Consider the following 20147-nt stretch of genomic DNA (forward strand, 5'->3'; position numbering starts at 1 on the left):
CAGAGGACAGCCGTCCTGAGGCAGTCGAGTGCAGAAGACCAAGGAAAAGTCCTCGCAAAACGGGGAAGAAGGGCGGGTCGTGAAGAAATTTGCGGCTAGAATCGTCTCTACCAGATACATTGTTACCGAAGGTAAGTAAATCGTACATCTGATAGAGACTACTAGCCGCAGATTCCTTACCGTAGAATAGATACCCTAGCCATACCCAAAGGGGAGGAGGGTCTGCGAGAGGAACCCATCAGCCTGGAATAATACAGGGCCCCACAAGGGACGAGTCATAGGGACAGGGAGAAGCCCAGTCCACCTCCAGGCAGGAGAGAACCTCACCAGCTGAGAAGAACACAGAGCTGCACAGGGGATATATGAAGCAGAGGAGAGGGGCGGCACAACCCCCACCAAGCAGAAGAAATCAAAGACAAGACGAAGGGAGGACAGTATACCCCAAGCCCTGTCAAGGCACCAGGAACCCCCGCCAGAAGCCCAGAGGAATAGACAATGGCAGAGGAATACCGAATAATCACCCCAAGACTCCAAGAAGAGGCTGAACGGAGACAAAGCCCTCCACTGGAACACACACACAGTGAAAGGGACAGTTGAACCTGGCACAGCCTGAAGTTAACGGGCAAGGCAGGAACAACGCCTCCAGCAACAAGGCAGGGGTGGGAAGAAAGACGTAGTCTCGAAAAGCCCCAGCGAAAACAAAGGTAGGAGCACAAGGACCCACGTCAAGGTCCCTGGTCAAAGACCAGAAGAGCAAGCGGTGCAACTGACCTCAGACAAGCGCCTGAGCCGAGCGCCAGACCACATTGAGCACCAAGCAAGGGCAAGGGCCAGGGAAATCTCGAACGACCCAAAGAAGGGGACCATTCCAGACAGAAACCAACCCACGAAAAAAGTGGGACCAGCCATAAGATAAGAGGAGAAACAAGTAGGACAGGAAAGCATCACCCCGGGAACACGAGACAGAGGACCAGGCCGAAACGGTGGACCACAGGGTGATAACACTGCAGCACAACGTCGAAGACGGCATACTAAGCCAGTCAATTGACGCATCAGATCCCTAGAAAGACAGAACTGAAGCAATGCCAGCTACGCCCAGGTAATGACCAAGAAACCAGCACCAAACTGAAGAAGTGGTCCAACCAAGAGACCCCAAGGGCATAGCAAACCACACAGAAAGTGTAAAGGACACTTCAACCCCAGATTTTCAGGAGCAAATGGTATAACATCCCTCACCAAGACCTGGAGGATCAACAAACCAACCTACTGAGGAGGAGGAGGACGGAGACCCGCAAGAAGACGCTGAATGGCAGAGTCTGCATGAGTATTAAACAGAAGGACCTCTTCAAAGGGCAGATCAACCAGACGCTCTCTAATATTTTCAGGCAAGCCAGCATCACGCAGCCAAGCATAGCGATGGAGAGCCACAGAGGTGGCCATAGCACGGCTGAGAGCATAGGCAACGTCCAAGTCCGCACAAAGAATAAACACGGCCAACCCCTACAATCCAACACATGGCCCCGCAGATCAGCACGGGCACCCTCATGGGAGACATGAGAAAGAAGGGACCCAACAGAGTCCCACAGACTTGTAGTAGCCCTGGTCAACACACACAAAGTGTTGAGCGCTCGCAAGGCAACGCTGTAAGAAGCAAACACATTATGACTCCATGAATCCAACCACCGGGCCTCCCGATACGCAGGAAACAACATTACAGGCCAACATGGATAGGCATTCCGCAGAAGAGAGCCTTGAGTAGAAGGGTGGAAAGACAGACAGGGTCATGCGGAGCAGGGCGGTGGCGATGCAGAAGCGCCTGAGACGCCCCTAAGCCCCCATAAGACAATAGTGGAGTGACGCTTTAAAAGGAAGGAACAACTCCTGTACACCAGGGCCCTGGTGGAGAACTTCCAAAAGGTTGTCCGTAGGAAACGGAGTGACAGGTTCACCCATCCTCAGAATACCAGTGGCTGTGGAAATAGCCCGAACAAAGGCAACACTGGCCTCAGTTGGGCGTCGCGGAGGAGACAGTAATTCCTCCGTGGGCGATGGCTGCAGAGTGAGCTGTCCACCCCCAAGTCCCGGGGGGAGCGGCCAGCTCCGGAATAGATGAGGATGGGAAACCTAAGGGTCCTGAGGGGAAGGCGGAGAAGCCAGTGGAAAAGCCAGCAATGAGCCACGGAAAGAAGGGTTCGAGGATTTAGGACCTGGGGACGGCGAGGAGCCCTCCCTGGAATATGCCAGTGAAAAGGCAACAATACGGTACCCAGTTTTCGGGGAGGAACACACCAACAGATGACAGACCTCTGGAGAAGAAGGGACCTTAGGAGACTAATCAAGAACCCAACGCAGGCGCAGCTCCATGGAGTCCGCCATCGGCTCCTGATCGACGTCGACCGGCGCCGTAATGGGCATTCGTGGTGCCAGGATACTTCTGCTACCACTTGCTCTCTGGGAGAATGGGGCAGATGTGGGGTCGACGCCGGAACGGCGAAGGAGCGCCGCCGAAAAGGTGCTGGCTCGGCCTCAAACATTGCAGCCGCCCGCGTCGAGGACCAAGAGGGATTTGGGAAAGTGTCCCAGGTCCCGGCCTCCACCCGCGACTCCACCTGAGCCGGGGAGGAAGGCTCCCGCCGCCAAAACGGCACCGGCTCGACCTCTGGCAAGGCAGCTGCCTGCTCAGAGGACCGAGGGGGACTCAGGGGCAAGCCCAGAGTCCCGGCGATCTCGGGCAACACCACAGGGAGCCCCGTAGGGATTTGCGGTGAGGCAGGGATGCCAGACGACAAAGAGGGGAGCCTCAAAGGACCACACCTCGACAACACCACCCTCCTACGACCTGAAGCCGAAACCTTCGGCACCAGGGCCTAGCCGCCGGCGACTCCACCGAAGTCCCTGTGCGAGGCAAGGGATGTGGAGGAAGGGCCAAAGAAGCCTGCAGAGCCTCAGAGAAAGGCTGTCATTTGGTCCCTAGTCACCTCTGCACCGGGAAACGGCGGGTAGGAAGGCGACAGGCGAGGGCGCATGTCCCGGGGGGAGTCGGCGCCCACCGCGGGAGGACAGGGCCTCAGAGACAAACTGAAGGACCTACCAGCCGGTGAGCCACGCCCCAGGGGCCGTGGCGAGAGACGATGTCACAGATGAAACCGGCAGTTCCTCGCCTCCGAGGTAGGGGACTAAGCATGGGCGGAAAATCCGTTACGCTCGCGGATTTTGCGGATTTTTCGGTACATTCGCAATCCGCGAGATCCGCGAATTTCCCGCAAAATCCGCAAATTCGCACGCAGCGGATTTTTTTTTTTTCTTGGTGATACAATTTTGCTGCGTGCGGTGTAAGTTCGCAATTGCGAACTGGTACAAAACCCTCGCGAACTGGCAGAAATCCTTGCGAACTGGCAGAAATGCTTGCGAACACAAAAAAAGCATTCAGCAGGTTCAAAAGTTCAAACTCATCATTAGTAACCATTCCCTGTAGTGCTTCCTGACAAGGGCCCCTCCAGAGTTCAGTTGCTAGTTGCAACAATTATATGACCCTGCTCTGACCCTCACAGCAGGCTCATAGAATAGCTACAAGTAGGCCACAAAGGTCCTGGGAAAAAAATTGCACTGCAACAGAAAGCAAATTACAGATAAGGAAGCAGGTGCCAGACTGGAATTTTAAAACAGTGACACATTAATAAATCAACTCCAAATTAATTCATGTCAGTTGAAGCAGGCAGGTGTGCTTGCTTTTCCCCCCCATAATCTACAGTGATGATGAACCAGAGGGTGGCATTGATGCACCAGAGGATGGCATGGGTGAAACAGAGGGTGGCAGGGGTGAACCAGAGGGTTCTGGGAACCTGTGATGATGAACCAGACGTAGAAACAACATAATCGTGACCGTTGCGAGCCGACATGTAAGTTCGCAATTGCGAACTGGTACAAAACCCTCGCGAACTGGCAGAAATCCTTGCGAACTGGCAGAAATGCTTGCGAACACAAAAAAAGCATTCAGCAGGTCCAAAAGTTCAAACTCATCATTAGTAACCATTCCCTGTAGTGCTTCCTGACAAGGGCCCCTCCAGAGTTCAGTTGCTAGTTGCAACAATTATATGACCCTGCTCTGACCCTCACAGCAGGCTCATAGAATAGCTACAAGTAGGACACAAAGGTCCTGGAAAAAAAATTGCACTGCAACAGAAAGCAAATTACAGATAAGGAAGCAGGTGCCAGACTGGAATTTTAAAACAGTGACACATTAATAAATCAACCCCAAATTAATTCATGTCAGTTGAAGCAGGCAGGTGTGCTTGCTTTTCCCCCCCATAATCTACAGTGATGGTGAACCAGAGGGTGGCATTGATGCACCAGAGGATGGCATGGGTGAAACAGAGGGTGGCAGGGGTGAAACAGAGAGTTCTGGGAACCTGTGATGATGAACCAGACATAGAAACAACATAATCGTGACCGTTGCGAGACGACATGTAAGTTCGCAATTGCAAACTGGTACAAAACCCTCGCGAACTGGCAGAAATCCTTGCGAACTGGCAGAAATGCTTGCGAACACAAAAAAAGCATTCAGCAGGTTCAAAAGTTCAAACTCATCATTAGTAACCATTCCCTGTAGTGCTTCCTGACAAGGGCCCCTCCAGAGTTCAGTTGCTAGTTGCAACAATTATATGACCCTGCTCTGACCCTCACAGCAGGCTCATAGAATAGCAACAAGTAGGCCACAAAGGTCCTGGAAAAAAAAATTGCACTGCAACAGAAAGCAAATTACAGATAAGGAAGCAGGTGCCAGACTGGAATTTTAAAACAGTGACACATTAATAAATCAACCCCAAATTAATTCATGTCAGTTGAAGCAGGCAGGTGTGCTTGCTTTTCCCCCCATAATCTACAGTGATGATGAACCAGAGGGTGGCATTGATGCACCAGAGGATGGCATGGGTGAAACAGAGGGTGCCAGGGGTGAAACAGAGGGTTCTGGGAACCTGTGATGATGAACCAGACGTAGAAACAACATAATCGTGACCGTTGTGAGCCGACATGTAAGTTCGCGATTGCGAACTGGTACAAAACCCTCGCGAACTGGCATATGGCCGGGATGCCCGCCACCCCCTCCCAACACAATCCCCAAGGATGGGAGAAGTCGGACACAGGTTTGAACTTTTGGGAGGCGGGAGGGAGTCACCCTCCCGGCCGTATTTATTAAAATATGAAACAAAATTTAAAACATTAAATAAAAGTTTCATCATTATGTACAATTTTACATTTATTACATTTCGATGAAGACATGTTCTTTGGCTAACCTTAACAGATCTCTAATACAAAGGTTTCCTAGCCGAGTCTAACATCCTGAAAATGCATACATTCTAAATGAAAATTGTACATCCTAGCATTAAGGGCCAACGGCAAGGTCTTAACCGGTGTCAGATCTCTACTACCAAAACTCTCGCCCTCACGGTGTGAGTGGCGCATGCGCAGAGGACTCTACCCTCATTGCCAACTGTAACTTCCCTTGTCGTGGTGGGGGCCCCCTTTCCACTCGACGCCATCTTAAAGGTCATCCGAGTTCCCGTGTGAGGTCTTGTAATCCGGGGCACCGATTAGCCATAGCGCTTCGGGGAATGGTGCCGCCACTAGGTCCGCTGTAGGTAGATAGCCCCTGAACGCCTGCATATGTGAACGAGAGAGTGCATCAGCTGCATGATTCAGTACGCCTGGCACATGTTTCGCCCTGAACTGTACATTCAATCTCATGCAAAGCAGTACAACTTCCTTCAACAATCTCAAGATCCATTTGCAGTGTGCTGCCTGTTGGTTAATGCACTCGACAACAGTCATATTATCAGACCAAAACACCACCGAGCGGTCCCTGAAGTCGTCTGGCCATGCCATCAGAGCAACCCAAATGGGGAATAACTCCAAGAACCCAATGTTACCTGTGAGGCCGCTGGAGTGCCACCACGTCGGCCATGTTTGCACCGACCATCGGTTACCAAAGATGGCGCCAAATCCCACGCTCCCAGCTGAGTCAGTCCACAGACCTAGTTCATCTGAAGACGCTGGTGGCTTGTTCCACACAACTCGACCGTTGAAGTCCGCCAGAAATGCCAACCAAATGCGCATTTCCTGGCGAACCTCTGCAGACAGTCTCGTACGGTGGTGTCCCTCCTTGAGACCAACCATAGCTTGTGCAATAGAGCGCGAGAAGGGGCGGGCCATTGGTATCACCCTCAAGGCAAAGTTAAGCTGACCCACTGTTTGCTGTAACTGGTGCAGGGTCACCTTCTCCTTGCCCAGGCATTGCGTCAAGGAAGCCCTAAACTTGGACACCTTTTCTATCGGTAAACGGAAACATCCCTCCACAGAATCGAGCTCAATTCCCAGAAACTCCAGTGAAGTAGATGGTCCAACCGTCTTACCTAGTGCCAATGGGACTCCGAATTCCCGCATGAGGATGCAGAAGTCCTGCAGCGCCTGCGCACATTTCGTATCACCGGCTGCTCCCAAGAACAGGAAGTCATCCAGATAGTGCATAACATGCCTATGCCCTGTCGCCTCGGTGAATGCCCACTCTAAAAAACAGCTGAACATTTCAAAATAGGCACAAGAAATGGAGCAACCCATAGGCATGCATTTATCCATGAAATAACTCCCTTGAAATGCAAAACCTAGCAAGCGCTGAGCCTGTGGGTGTACCGGGAGCAACCGGAACGCTGATTCGATATCTGATTTCGCCATCAGCGCCCCGGGGCCCAGGCGATTTAACATGGCCACGGCATCATCAAACGATGCGTACCGTACTGAACAAACTTCTGGGTCAATGGCTTCGTTCACCGAAGAACCCCTTGGAGCAGACAGGTTGTGGATAAGTCTAAACTCCCCAGGGTCTTTCTTCGGGACAACCCCCAATGGGGAACAGATGAACTCTGCCACCGGCGGGTGATGAAAAGGCCCTGCCACCCGCCCTAAGCTGACTTCTTTCGCAATTTTCTTCTGTGCCACGCTTGGGTTGTGCTGTACTGATAACTGGTTTTTACAAAAGGAGGCCCCCCGAAAATCCCCCGCCGGGATGTGGAAGCCATGTAAGAATCCCTTCCTCAACACCCCAGCGGATACATGATCAGGGTATTTGTTCAACCAAGGAGTCAGAGCCATGATATCAACGGGTGTAGGCAATCGGTCACGACGTCCTACCTCACTCCTGCTTAGACCCTCCTTTACCTCCCGTCCCACTGTTTTTAGATCTACAGGTACTCTCCGGGTGTGAGGAATTCCCACAGCCCGCACACGCATGCTTGAACCTACATGTTCCCTGTGGTCTGTTACAGTTGCCTCGATTGAAGCCCCAACAAACCCCCCGCTTGCCGCCATTCCCGCCGGTCTTGGGCTGGTGGTCCCCACCAGCGCCCGCTCGAAAGGGCACAGCGGACTTTTGGCGGACGAACCCTGACCCGCTCCCGCCTGGCGAGGACGTACCTGCCGCCCCTGGCAAGAGCTGCTTGTGCATGACACCGAGTCCAGGCAATCCCAAGTCAAAGTAGCATCGTATTCTTTCGCTTTCCGGAATTTCATATCGTAACCTTTCCATTCCTCCCCCTCATACATTGAATAAAAATCCATAATACGATTTTGATAGCAAGTTAACTCAGTCAGTAGCTCGGGTTTTCGTTCCCCCATTACTGCAATAAATATAGAAAAGGCCTTAACCCAGTTCGTTACTGTCTCATCCACCCTGAATTCCGCCATCTTGGCGCGCCAAACGCTCGGGTGCCATAAATCCTTCTGGGTTTTAGCATATTCCATCTCGCGATGGTCAGTCAATAATGAAAACATGTTAACATATTTGTCTCCCCATATTAATTCTTTTGTGGCCAAAGGGATGTGCTGTGCCACCTTCTCCCGCCTCGAGGGTAATGAACCCTCCCCCGCCATTGGCAATGCGAGCTTACCAGGTTCGGCCGTTGTTTCTGCCGTCTTCTCGTGACCAACTTCAGGTCCTACCGGTGCCACCTGTGGGGAAACAAGAGGAACATTCGCCGTTGCGGCCTCTCTCGACTGCCGCAATTGCTCGATTATTAGTCTGGCCTCTTTGGCCGGGTCTCCCGGGGCCACTGCCCCACCTGCTTTTTTCTTGAGCCACGGCAACACCGCTGCCAACTGGATGGCCAATTCGGGAGGCATCTCCTCATCATTCGCGGGAGTAATCACAACCGGGATCGGCAGACCTATATCTGGGTTTGGTACCGGGTTGTCTGCCGGCGTGACGGGGGCGACTGGGGGTACCTCTGGAACCGGGACCTCCCCCGAAACCGCCCTCTTCTTGACCTGTTTCCCTCTACCCTCGGGGACGACTCCCGGCAAGGCTGGGCCTATTACCTTCTTAGGGTGACCCGAGTTGCTCAGTGCCGCCAGCTGTTTTTGACTTCCGCCAAACCTCGACCGATCGATTGGACCTGTCCGAGTTTTCAGTCCATGCAAGCCATTCGGTTCGACAGTAGGCGCAATACCTTATCCGTCTCGGAACCCTTTCCTGCTTTCTTGCCAGCCATGGTTTCAAGTATTCCCCTCCTAGTCGATCAACGAGGTCCTGGATCCTTCGTACTCCAAATAACTGAAAGAGAAACAACAAGATTACAAGTTCTCAAAATTGCCGCTTGTTCCGTCGAGGGCTCACGAGCAACGAGTGGGTGCAGCCTTCAGAGCACAGGAACAAGAGGACGCTTCTTCGGATTCCTGCTCTATTTATTCTTCTGCGGGAGGGCGTGTACCCTCCTCGGGTACGCCTACTGGGCGTGGTCTTCGGTGTAGGTGTCTAGGACAACCCCTCTTGGGCGGAAAAAGGCGCGCCCCGGCTACACCGCTTCGGGCATACCAGCCGAGCCACGCCCCCCGCCCAAAATGGTTTCCCGGAGGGATCGGGGCACCCAATCATACGTTCGGGGGGACCGAGTGGTCGCCCCTTTCCAGAAATCCTTGCGAACTGGCAGAAATCCTTGCGAACACAAAAAAAAAATCTGCTAATTCGCGAGAATTCGCGGATTGCGAGTTCGCAAATTCGCAAAATTTGCGAACGCCAGATTTGCAAAATTCGCCCATGCTTATAGGGGACGGACGGAGTGAACACACCGACCTGGACAAGCGCGCTGACAGTAACTTCATCCGGCGCTCCCGCCATGATTTAGGCTAAAGGTGCTGGCAGGCGTCGCAGCCCTCCGAGTCGTGGTGCTCACCTAGGCATCACATGCAAATCGGGTGAAGGTCTGTCGCAGACATGGGAAGTGCACAGGAGGTACACGTCTTGAAGCCCGAAGGCATTTGCACACTGTCCCACCAGCGCCAAAGCATGAAAAAGAAGAGAAGGCCTGAAAACAGGCTAGGACACAATCTGGATCCGCATTGCACGCTGAAAAGAGAAAAAACTGACATAGGCGCGCTGGGGTGGGACTTATGTATCTGCGCTGACGTCCCGAACACGGACGACATCAGGGCGAAGTCACATGGTGCCGTCCCCCCGGTGCGCAGAGATGCTGTGGCAGAAAGGTTTTCCAGATCCAGTCTCACGCCTGGGGGTAATTCTACATTAAGGAATCTGCAGCTAGTAGTCTCTATCAAATACCCGTTTTCAAAAGCTCTACTGGTTTCCTCCATTTTAAGTGTGATTGCTAAAACTCTCCCCTTCCAGTCTGTGAAAAGGAGTTCTTTTCTCCTCTCACTATCGGCTGATCTTCTGGCAATATAGGTTGAAGCAGTTTTTCCCGGGCGCTCTTTAAAAACCCCATCCCTCCCCTGCTGTGCTTGGGACACCCAGGGTGCTGCAGATTGGATTAGGTGTGCGTGTGCTAATCAATGGCCCGTTCAAGGGGATTCCCTGCGCCTTTGTGGCTTCCCTAATCCATTTACCTCTCTCCAAGTCACAGCTGCATAAATTGTGTATTTCCTGTTCAGCTCTGCGGGGCCCAGTGCCTTTTTTAGGTCGAGCCTAGACAGCACAAGCTGTCAGGTGATCTGTTGTGTGTACTTTGTGGTGTCTGACTCCTCCCACCGCTTTATTTGGCTTTTGTCTGTGTCAATCAATAAGTGTAGCCTGAAAATGGCTAATGATTGGTGCATGTCCCACCTTTTCTCACTAGTTAACTCACCTGGAGTATTGCCACCGGAAAGAGCAGCGATGCGCAGGGCTTGCTCTCATTACATTACATTTCTCACACTCATCACTCCTCCCACAACATTTGGCTTGCCTGCCTCTGCCCCCTCTGAGATCGCTACTTTTTTTTGTCTAATTTAGATTAGCTGTCTAATTTAAAATTGTACAATATAATGCAGGTACGTACGGCGATTAAACGATTTGCCCATATTTAAGTGATGTTGAGCTCGGATCACCAGCTCTGAAGTGGGAAGCTCTCATGAAGTGGGCAGCTCTAGCCGCTGGGCCATATCCTTTCCATTTTCTCTAGCGATAAAAAGTTTGCCATCAAGTCAGTACACATTAGGTATATGTTACAATCAGAAGCTGCACACTGGAAAAGATACTGAAGGCAGACAGTAATACTGACTAACGGGGTCTTTTAGGATTTGGCCGAGGAGAACACCATTTAATTCCCTCTGTTGAACTCCAGCTGATCGGCTGCAAACTGATTCCCCTGGGTAATAGTAACATGCTCTTGCACACTGGACTATATATGCTACAATGGAAGTTAAATTGGCTCCCCTGAGCTACGAGCTGACGAGCTCTGATCACCCACCCATGCGCCCTGAGAGGTATCTAACCTGAGAACACTTGGCAGCCTGGACAGCAAACCCCGAAGAATCCTACACTCTGCTGATGAGGAACAATTATTCCGAAACACCGGTGTCCAGAGTTGGTGCTGCAACTTTGCAAGAACACACGATCTTCGAATAGCGCACACGCTATAAAGACTTCGTCTACCATGATGCTCCTGGGGTTCACCTGCTGGTGGGTGGAGTCGGAGTGCGACCTTAGATTTTTCAGTTAAATTGGCTCCCTTGAGCTACGAGTTGACGAGCTCTGATCACGCACCCACGCGCCCTGAGAGGTATCTACCCTGAGAACACTTGGCAGCCTGCAAAGCAAACCCCGAAGAATCCTACACTCTGCAGATGAGGAACAATTATTCCGAAACACCGGTGTCCAGAGTTGGTGCTGCAACTTTGCAAGAACACACGATCTTCGAATAGCGCACACGCTATAAAGACTGCATCTACCATGATGCTCCTGGGGTTCACCTGCTGGTGGGTGGAGTCGGAGTGCGACCTTAGACTTTTCAGTTAAATTGGCTCCCTGGAACTACGAGCTGACGAGCTCTGATCACGCACCCACGCGCCCTGAGAGGTATCTAGCCTGAGAACACTTCGCAGCCTGCACAGCAAACCCCGAAGAATCCTACACTCTGCTGATGAGGAACAATTATTCCGAAACACCGGTGTCCAGAGTTGGTGCTGCAACTTTGCAAGAACACACGATCTTCGAATAGCGCACACGCTATAAAGACTGCATCTACCATGATGCTCCTGGGGTTCACCTGCTGGTGGGTGGAGTCGGAGTGCGACCTTAAGACTTTTCAGTTAGATTGGCTCCCTTGAGCTACGAGCTGACGAGCTCTGATCACGCACCCACGCACCCTGAGAGGTATCTAACCTGAGAACACTTGGCAGCCTGCGCAGCAAACCCCGGAGAATCCTACACTCTGCTGATGAGGAACAATTATTCCGATACACCGGTGTCCAGAGTTGGTGCTGCAACTTTGCAAGAACACACGATCTTTGAATAGCGCACACGCTATAAAGACTGCATCTACCATGATGCTCCTGGGGTTCACCTGCTGGTGGGTGGAGTCGGAGTACAACCTTAGACTTTTCAGTTAAATTGGCTCTCTTGAGCTACGAGCTGACGAGCTCTGATCACGCACCCACGCGCCCTGAGAGGTATCTAACCTGAGAACACTTAGCAGCCTGCACAGCAAACCCCAAAGAATCCTACACTCTGCTGATGAGGAACAATTATTCCGAAACACCGGTGTCCAGAGTTGGTGCTGCGACTTTGCAAGAACACACGATCTTCGAATAGCGCACACGCTATAAAGACTGCATCTACCATGATGCTCCTGGGGTTCACCTGCTGGTGGGTGGAGTCAGAGTGCGACCTTAGACTTTTCAGTTAAATTGGTTCTCTTGAGTTACGAGCTGACGAGCTCTGATCACGCACCCACGCGTCCTGAGAGGTATCTAACCTGAGAACACTTGGCAGCCTGCACAGCAAACCCCGAAGAATCCTACACTCTGCTGATGAGGAACAATTATTCCGAAACACCGGTGTCCAGACTTGGTGCTGCAACTTTGCAAGAACACATGATCTTCGAATAGCGCACACGCTATAAAGACTGAATCTACCATGATGCTCCTGGGGTTCACCTGCTGGTGGGTGGAGTTGAAGTGCAACTTTAGACTTTTCAGTTAAATTGGCTCCCTTGAGCTACGAGCTGACGAGCTCTGATCACGCACCCACGTGCCCTGAGAGGTATCTAACCTGAGAACACTTGGCAGCCTGCACAGCAAACCCCGAAGAATCCTACACTCTGCTGATGAGGAACAATTATTCCGAAACACCGGTGTCCAGAGTTGGTGCTGCAACTTTGCAAGAACACACGATCTTCGAATAGCGCACACGCTATAAAGACTGCATCTACCATGATGCTCCTGGGGTTCACCTGCTGGTAGGTGAAGTCGGAGTGCGACCTTAGACTTTTCAGTTAAATTGGCTCCCTTGAGCTACGAGCTTACAAGCTCTGATCACGCACCCACGCGCCCTGAGAGGTATCTAACCTGAGAACACTTGGCAGCCTGCAAAGCAAACCCCGAAGAATCCTACACTCTGCTGATGAGGAACAATTATTCCGAAACACCGGTGTCCAGAGTTGGTGCTGCAACTTTGCAAGAACACACAAGCTTCGAATAGCGCACACGCTATAAAGACTGCATCTACCATGATGCTCCTGGGGTTCACCTGCTGGTGGGTGGAGTCGGAGTGAGACCTTAGACTTTTCAGTTAAATTGGCTCCCTTGAGCAACGAGCTGATGAGCACTGATCACGCACCCCCGCGCCCTGAGAGGTGTCTAACCTGAGAACACTTGGCAGCCTGCACAGCAAACCCAGAAGAATCCTACACTCTGCTGATGAGGAACAATTATTCCGAAACACCGGTGTCCAGAGTTGGTGCTGCAACTTTGCAAGAACACACAAGCTTCGAATAGCGCACACGCTATAAAGACTGCATCTACCATGATGCTCCTGGGGTTCACCTGCTGGTGGGTGGAGTCGGAGTGCGACCTTAGACTTTTCAGTTAAATTGGCTCCCTTGAGCTACGAGCTGACGAGCTCTGATCACGCACCCACGCGCCCTGAGAGGTATCTAACCTGAGAACACTTGGCAGCCTGCACAGCAAACCCGAAGAATCCTACACTCTGATGATAAGGAACAATTATTCCGAAACACCGGTGTCCAGACTTGGTGCTGCAACTTTGCAGGAACACACGATCTTCGAATAGCGCACACGCTATAAAGACTGCATCTACCATGATGCTCCTGGGGTTCCCCTGCTGGTGGGTGGAGTTGGAGTGCGACCTTAGACTTTTCAGTTAAATTGGCTCCCTTGAGCTACGAGCTGACGAGCTCTGATCACGCATCCACGCGCCCTGAGAGGTATCTAACCTGAGAACACTTGGCAGCCTGCACAGCAAACCCCAAAGAATCCTACACTCTGCTGATGAGGAACAATTATTCCGAAACACCGGTGTCCAGACTTGGTGCTGCAACTTTGCAAGAACACACGATCTTCGAATAGCGCACGCGCTATAAAGACTGAATCTACCATGATGCTCCTGGGGTTCACCTGCTGGTGGGTGGAGTTGAAGTGCGACTTTAGACTTTTCAGTTAAATTGGCTCCCTTGAGCTACGAGCTGACGAGCTCTGATCACGCACCCACGTGCCCTGAGAGGTATCTAACCTGAGAACACTTGGCAGCCTGCACAGCAAACCCCGAAGAATCCTACACTCTGCTGATGAGGAACAATTATTCAGAAACACCGGTGTCCAGAGTTGGTGCTGCAACTTTGCAAGAACACACGATCTTCGAATAGCGCACACGCTATAAAGACTGCATCTACCATGATGCTCCTGGGGTTCACCTGCTGGTAGGTGAAGTCGGAGTGCGACCTTAGACTTTTCAGTTAAATTGGCTCCCTTGAGCTACGAGCTTACAAGCTCTGATCACGCACCCACGCGCCCTGAGAGGTATCTAACCTGAGAACACTTGGCAGCCTGCACAGCAAACCCCGAAGAATCCTACACTCTGCATATGAGGAACAATTATTCCGAAACACCGGTGTCCAGAGTTGGTGCTGAAACTTTGCAAGAACACACGATCTTCGAATAGCGCACACGCTATAAAGACTTCATCTACCATGATGCTCCTGGGGTTCACCTGCTGGTGGGTGGAGTCGGAGTGCAACCTTAGACTTTTCAGTTAAATTGGCTCCCTTGAGCTACGAGCTGACGAGCTCTGATCACGCACCCACGCGCCCTGAGAGGTATCTAGCCTGAGAACACTTGGCAGCCTGCACAGCAAACCCCGAAGAATCCTACACTCTGCTGTTGAGGAACAATTATTCCGAAACACCGGTGTCCAGAGTTGGTGCTGCAACTTTGCAAGAACACACGATCTTTGAATAGCGCACACGCCATAAAGACTGCATCTACTATGATGCTCCTGGGGTTCACCTGCTGGTGGGTGGAGTCGGAGTGCGACCTTAGACTTTTCAGTTAAATTGGCTCACTTGAGCTACGAGCTGACGAGCTCTGATCACGCACCCACACGCCCTGAGAGGGATCTAGCCTGAGAACACTTGGCAGCCTGCACAGCAAACCCCGAAGAATCCTACACTCTGCTGATGAGGAACAATTATTCCGAAACACCGGAGTCCAGAGTTGGTGCTGCAACTTTGCAAGAACACACGATCTTCGAATAGCGCACACGCTATAAAGACTGCATCTACCATGATGCTCCTGGGTTTCACCTGCTGGTGGGTGGAGTTGGAGTGCGACCTTAGACTTTTCAGTTAAATTGGCTCCCTTGAGCCACGAGCTGAAGAGCTCTGATCACGCGCCCTGAGAGGTATCTAACCTGAGAGCACTTGGCAGCCTGCACAGCAAACCCCAAAGAATCCTACACTCTGCTGTTGAGGAACAATTATTCCGAAACACCGGTGTCCAGAGTTGGTGCTGCAACTTTGCAAGAACACACGATCTTCGAATAGCGCACACGCCATAAAGACTGCATCTACTATGATGCTCCTGGGGTTCACCTGCTGGTGGGTGGAGTCGGAGTGCGACTTTAGACTTTTCAATTAAATTGGCTCCCTTGAGCTACGAGCTGACGAGCTCTGATCACACACCCACGCGCCCTGAGAGGTATCTAACCTGAGAACACTTGGCAGCCTGCACAGCAAACCCCGAAGAATCCTACACTCTGCTGATGAGGAACAATTATTCCGAAACACCGGTGTCCAGAGTTGGTGCTGCAACTTTGCAAGAACACACGATCTTCGAATAGCGCACACGCTATAAAGACTGCATCTACCATGATGCTCCTGGGGTTCACCTGCTGGTGGGTGGAGTCGGAGTGCGACCTTAGACTTTTCAGTTAAATTGGCTCCCTTGAGCTACGAGCTGACGAGCTCTGATCACGCACCCACGCGCCCTGAGAGGTATCTAACCTGAGAACACTTAGCAGCCTGCACAGCAAACCCCAAAGAATCCTACATTCTGCTGATGAGGAACAATTATTCCGAAACACCGGTGTCCAGAGTTGGTGCTGCAACTTTGCAAGAACACACAATCTTCAAATAGCGCACACGCTATAAAGACTGCATCTACCATGATGCTCCTGGGGTTCACCTGCTGGTGGGTGGAGTCGGAGTGCGACCGTAGACTTTTCAATGGAAGGGAGAGCCTACTCTAACAATATACATGAAGAACCAGTTCTTAAGATGCAAATGGAATTTTCGCTCCGGTTCTACTATCCCCTTTGCATGTACTATTTCAATGTAGTGTTTTTCGTATGTTGTATCGCTGCCATTTGATGTCAGTCGCCATTCCTCATGGGAACAAATGTATTGTTAATGTGGCTGTTTGAAGAAGAAAAAACATAGCGCAGTCTAGCCTCTCTTAACGTGAAATCACCCAGGTGTAATACAGGGAGGGCTAATTTTGCAAAACAATCTCTGCGCGATCATCTGATAGAACTGGTGCACACTATAAAAAAACATTTAAAGTGTTTTCATGCAGTACGATTCCACCAAAAAAGAATAGGAGACGTGGCTACACTAAGAGCAGCCCCTTGTTTACCCGGCTTGTTATGCTTTCCATTACTTTATTTGGTCCTTCTTTCGTCTTCATAGACTATTCTGTAGCAGCAGTGGTTTTCATTTTCCAGCTGGTTCGTTGTGCTTCTGCACTTTTTCCCATGGAATCTATCTAATCCTGGTGTCACTGGTATTGCGATCTGCCGGGTTCATTGGAGGCAGCTGACACGGTTGGGCTTTGTAAGCGTTGGGCAAGATGGGGGACGCATAGTTCTTCGATTGCACTTTCATTGCCTTATTGTTTATGTGATTTATAAAGTGCATGGCAGCCCAGGGGTTTCCCAGCGCTGCCAAAACGAAGAAGAGGGTGGAGAAAAATATTAAGGGAACAGCCAGGTCTTAAGTTTTTTTCTGAAACTTCCTTCATCTCTGGTCAGACTCAGCTCTTTGGTCAATGAATTCCAGAGATTTGGGGGCAAAGATTGTGAAAGAGCTCCCTCCCCATCTCCATCTCTTTATTCTTTGAGTGATCATAAGATGTCCTGAGAGATCTATTAGGGACATAGGGGGTGACCATAGTTTTTAACAGGGCTGTATCCCTGTCGTACATGGCTCCATGAGCTAAGCAAAGGGTTTTGAACTTCACCCTGGACTGGATGGGGAGCCAGTGAAGTTTTTTAAGTGAGGAGCTAGCTGACTCCGGTCTAGGAATTTTTAGCAGCGTCCTGGCCGCAGCGTTCTGGACAACTTGTAGCCTATCAACAACGTATTTGGGAGAACCCAAATACAAGGAGTTGTCGGAGTCTAACCTTGAAGTCACAAGGGCCTGGACCACTGACGGCTGAAAGTTTATAGCTTGAGTTTCCATGAACTGGTTGTGGTCAAGCCACATCTCAAAATTTTCTATGGATGGCTTTGGAACAGGAGGGGCGGCCCAGACGTCTGACCAGCTGATTTTAGCCCAGGAGCATCAGGTCTGTTTTATCGCCATTCAGTTTTAGATTGGAATTGGTCATCAATTTGGCTATTTTTTCCAGGCATGGTACCAACTGAAGATGATTAGAGTTAATCTCTTCTGACACTAATACTACCAATTGTGCGTCATCAGCGTAAGACACTATGGTTAGTCCGAACTCCTGTACAAATTAGCTTTCCTGAGCACTCTCAGTTTGTAAAGTTCAGTATCAGAAATAATAAGGTTCCACTGAATTCATCCAAAGCAGTCCCAGGTGGGTAATCCAAAATAATATATCAACAAAGTCCTTCAAATCATGGGTTTTTATTTTTCTCTTTTCTCCGAATTCAAATCCTCCACAATCCACATACAGAAGTCATTGGATTATTCAGCCAACAAGTGTTTCGTTTTGTAAGTTATTTACACAGCGACTTCATCAGGGCTGAAATCATAATACAAATAAACATCACTATAATTGATTTAAGCTAACATATAAATATAACAGTTTCCAGAATCCCGTGATGAGCAGAAAAGAACCCGGCAAGAGAATACCAGAAAGAACATACACCCGATATGTGCACGTCTTCAGCAAGCCACCACCAAGTCATGTACATAAGTTTCAAGCATTCTTTCAAAGCTAATAGTTATATGTAACATAGAATCCTCCTACTTGTATTGAAAAAGCATCTGTAAATTAAATAATGCCCCACAGGGGATCAACTATCTAATATTCCTATATTATAGATGATCGGCCCCATCTTGGGTAATATCCCTAATCAAAATTACTAGATCACATGTTATACTATCTTTTGTTTTATAGAGTATTTATAAACTCTTAGTCACCCTCCAAAGCAAGAGTCACCTGAGGTGACTAAACACTATTTACAAAAATTATTAAGAAAGGTTCTTTACCGTAATCCAAATATTTTTGAAAAAGTTTTCAGTTGAAATAATCAGTCTCTTCGTCACTTCAAATTATGAAGTAAAAGACCCTGCAATTTAAACAACCCCAAGGACTTTAATTAGAAAAATATCTTCAGTTATTTGTAAAACAACCTATAACATCCGTGAATCCATAGTACACTTACCCTACTTCTTTAAATCTTATTCTGCAGTCAGGAGTCTTTACATATCTTCCAAAGTAATCAGTTATTCACGATCTGCAATAATGATCGAGTATAAGATCAAATGGTTCTTTTATAATTATGTACTAGAAACTAATCAGTTCTAACTTACAGTATTTTACCCACAAAGTTACTAGTCATACATACCTCTATCTCATTTCGTGTTCGTCTATCCACGAACGCGTTCCCCTATCTGGCGTTCTGCACCAGCGCCATATTGGAGTTCCTATTTATATCCTCCCAAAACATGCGCCATCTTGTAGTGGCTAAGTGGGTTAGTATGCAGGCTTAATTTCTGATCGGCGTCCTATTCGGGCGCCACATTGAAAGCAATGTGAAAAGATGTTTAAGTTTTATATATGATGGATTTTCGCCCATATGTACAAAAAGCAAAAGGTGTTTTGTTACTACTGTGAAATATATCGATAAAATCAGTAGTTCTTTGGTTGCCGTACATGATAAATTGAATATTTTTCTAAAATTGGATTAAAACAAATATTTATACAACAGTGTTCTAGGAGAAGTTCCCTGATTGCAATAAATTGTGTTCACATACGTGACATGTTTTGAAATATGAAATAATAGTTAAATGATTCTTCTAGGGACGTTTGTATCTTGTTATTGATTATACCCAGTCCCGAGGAGATTATTGGGGTGACCTATTTTTTGTATATCAGATACCTATTAAATTACAGCGAATTTTTAAACAGATAAGGTAAGGTAAGGTATCCAATTCAATACAATACAATTTTAGGGCAGAACCTGAGCGTTCCTCTCTATGGTCACTAGGAGTATCTCGCTCCTCTCTATCATAGAGCAAGCAACCCACAAACTAGGAAAAGGCAAAGCAAGAGTTTTGTACTTTGTTCTACAAACAGCTCTTTTGAAAAAACGGCGAATTTTAAAACAGGTAAGGTATTCAAATTCAATACAATACAATTTTAGGGCAGTATGGCTCCTTTTCAATAAAATGAATTCAAATTCAATACAGTACAATTTCATTGCAGTATGGCTCAGTTTTCAATAAAGATGCAAATGCAAGTGTAGAGTGAAAATACCTCCTGAGTGTACAGACACCCAAGTGTTTCCTCTCAGCTTATGTCGCAAAGGATCCGCTAAGGATCATTATTCTGGTGGCAGGGTGAGTGGCATCTCTTTTTTATGCTGGTACCTCAGAGAGTGTGGGTTTTGAGGTTGTCATCTTATGAAGGTAGAGAAGGCATATCAGGGTGTAGATGTACCACTACAGCTAGTAGCGATTCAATGTTGCAGATACAAAGGATTGTTTTAACGATATGTGTGTGTTTAGTGTCATAAGGTGGAATGTGATAGCCGGAGGAAAGGGGTGAAGTGAACGTGGATTTTAGCTGTGTGCCTTGTAATCTCGATGTAATAATGTGGCTGGCACTTTTCAATTTCTTATGGCTTGGTAAGTTTTTGTAAGGCTGAAGTGAGGCCATACAGTGTGCTGTTGTTTGTTGTGTTTGAGGAATTCACATAGTATGTTTTGTGGTTTGTTCTGATCTGGTGTATGGTGTGGAATGAGCGGCTGGGGGTGACTGCAGATCATGGAGAGTGCCAGGGTGTCTGCTTTAAATAAAGGACCTGGGTTAAGGTGATTACATTAATGTGGTTGTTAATTGCTGCAGACACCACATTGTGATGCAGTTAGCTTTAACCCAAATATATTTGCCATTT

The 20147-nt window shown here is 49.2% G+C and overlaps 1 long non-coding RNA gene across 1 annotated transcript in view; it reads right to left on the reverse strand.

The window, feature by feature from the left end:
- Positions 1–19520, reverse strand: part of LOC147710647 (uncharacterized) — a 64029-nt gene extending 44509 nt beyond the window's left edge. Inside the window, exons 1-2 of the long non-coding RNA XR_015295640.1 lie at positions 18414–19520; positions 18238–18317 (exon numbers count right to left, since the gene is read on the reverse strand). This is a non-coding gene — a long non-coding RNA (uncharacterized LOC147710647). The remainder of the gene's footprint in view (positions 1–18237; positions 18318–18413) is intronic.
- Positions 19521–20147: the final 627 nt, after the last annotated feature.

The sequence above is a fragment of the Lissotriton vulgaris genome, chromosome 5, assembly GCF_964263255.1.
Source record: "Lissotriton vulgaris chromosome 5, aLisVul1.2, whole genome shotgun sequence".
NCBI lineage: Eukaryota > Metazoa > Chordata > Amphibia > Caudata > Salamandridae > Lissotriton > Lissotriton vulgaris.